At 37.4% G+C, this 2,089-nt stretch overlaps 1 protein-coding gene across 6 annotated transcripts in view; it reads left to right on the forward strand.

Annotated features, from left to right (window-relative positions):
* ICA1L (islet cell autoantigen 1 like) overlaps window positions 1–2,089 on the forward strand; it is a 76,049-nt gene that overhangs the window by 45,647 nt on the left and 28,313 nt on the right. The window lies entirely within an intron of this gene.

Raw genomic sequence — 2,089 nt, forward strand, 5'->3', positions numbered from 1 at the left:
GGTCCATGTGTCTGTTTTTCTGCCAATACTGTGCCGTTTTGATTACTGTCGCTTTGTAGTATAATTTGAAGTCAAGTAGAGTGATGCCTCCAGCCTCATTCTTTTTTCTCAGGATGGCTTTGGCAATTCGGAGTCTTTTGTGCTTCCATACAAATCTGATGAGTTTTTGTTCTATTTCTTTAAAAAATGCCGATGGGATTTTGATTGGGATTGTATTAAATCTGTATAATGCTATAGGTAATATGGTCATTTTAACTATGTTGATTCTTCCAATCCAAGAACACAGAATATCTTTATTTCTTTGTATCTTCTTCGATTTCTTTTAATAGGGTCTTGTAGTTTTCATTATATAGGTCCTTCACGTTTCGTTAAATTTATTCCTAAGTATTGTATTCTTTTTGTTGCAATTGCAAAAGGAATTATTTTTTCCACTTCTCTTTCTGATGCTTCATTATTAGAGTATAGGAATGCTGTGGATTTTTGAATGCCAATTTTGTATCCAGAGACTTAACTGTATTTGCTTATTGTTTCTAGTAGTGTTCTTGTGGAATCTTTAGGGTTTTCTATATAGAGAATCTTGTCATCCGCAAATAGTGATAGTTTGACTTCTTCGTTTCCTATTTGGATGCCTTTTATATTTTTCTCTTGCCTGATAGCGCTTGCTAGGACCTCCAATGTTATATTAAATAAGTGGCAATAATGGACAGCCTTGCCTTGTTACTGATCTTAGAGGGAAGGTTTTTAGTTTTTCACTATTAAATATAATGTTGGCTGAGGATTTGTCATAGGTGGCCTTTATTATATTAAGGTACTTTCCTTCTACACCGATTTTGTTAAGTATTTTGATCATAAATGGATGCTGTATCTTGTCGAAGGCTTTTTCTGCATCTATTGATACGATCATATGATTCTTATTTTTTAATTTGTTTATGTGGTGTATCACATTAATCAATTTGTGTATGTTGAACCATCCCTGTGTCCCTGGAATGAAGCCCACTTGATTGCGGTGTATAATCTTTTTAATATGTTGCTGTATTCGGTTTGCTAGTATCTTATTTAGGATTTTTGCATCTGTGTTCATGAGAGATATTGGTCTGTAGTTTTCTTTTTTGTGTGTTATGTTTACCAGGTTTTGATATCAGAGTAATAATATTGGCCTCATAAAATGAGTTGAGAACATGATTGATTTTAACTTCAGTACTACCAGATAAAATCTGCAGTTACACCAATCAACTGGGGAAAAAAGTATGATCACCACTGGAATTTGTCAATGAGAGTGAAACAAAGGCTACTTTCCTGCCACCAATACTAAATTCCACATTTTCTTCATTGACTTTCCCAGGTGTCTTCTTTATATAGAAAATCAGTCTCTATATAGAAAAGCAGGTCTGAATTCTTGACCTGCTAAGTTACGTCTACCTAGGGAAGGCAGGTAATACCATTTCTTCCACCTAGCAAAACTTGGCATATTCGCTTCCTGTGGGTTCAGAGTTGACAAGAGAAAAAGGAATATCTCTGGGGGCTGGTTATATGGCAGCCTCTGGGCAAGGCTGCAGCAGAGGGGACTGTAGTAGAAAGCTAGGGGCACGGTGTCTTCCTGAGGAAAGGGTGATCTGCTTTGTTTATATGCCAAGGACTCTTTCTACTCACTTGCTGCTCTACCATCCTATGTCCAACCCAGCACCTTGGGAATCTTCTTGCTCCCCACTTCCATATTTGTTACTAATATTATAAATTCTCTTTCTGAAACATGTTGCAACTTTCCCACTTCTTCTCTCTGACTCCACTACCAGAGCTACTTAGAGCCTCATTTGGTTTCTAGGGTTGCTGCAAGTCTTCCTCACATATCTCCCAAACCCCAGCTCATCCTCCATGCTTCCTCCAGAGTTCTCTCTCCAAGAAGCAGATTCTGATGTCAGTACCCTGCTTATATTTTTTAAAAATGAAGCACCATGGGCTCCAGAATAAAACCTGCCTGTGCCTGCATTTCTACCCTTATCTCCTACCTTCCTTCAAAAATACTTACCATTTCCTATAATCATATTGAGTATTTTTCGATCCCTCTGAGGTGCCTTTTGCTTGTGTCACT

Source organism: Pteropus vampyrus, unplaced genomic scaffold, assembly GCF_000151845.1.
Source record: "Pteropus vampyrus isolate Shadow unplaced genomic scaffold, Pvam_2.0 Scaffold146, whole genome shotgun sequence".
NCBI lineage: Eukaryota > Metazoa > Chordata > Mammalia > Chiroptera > Pteropodidae > Pteropus > Pteropus vampyrus.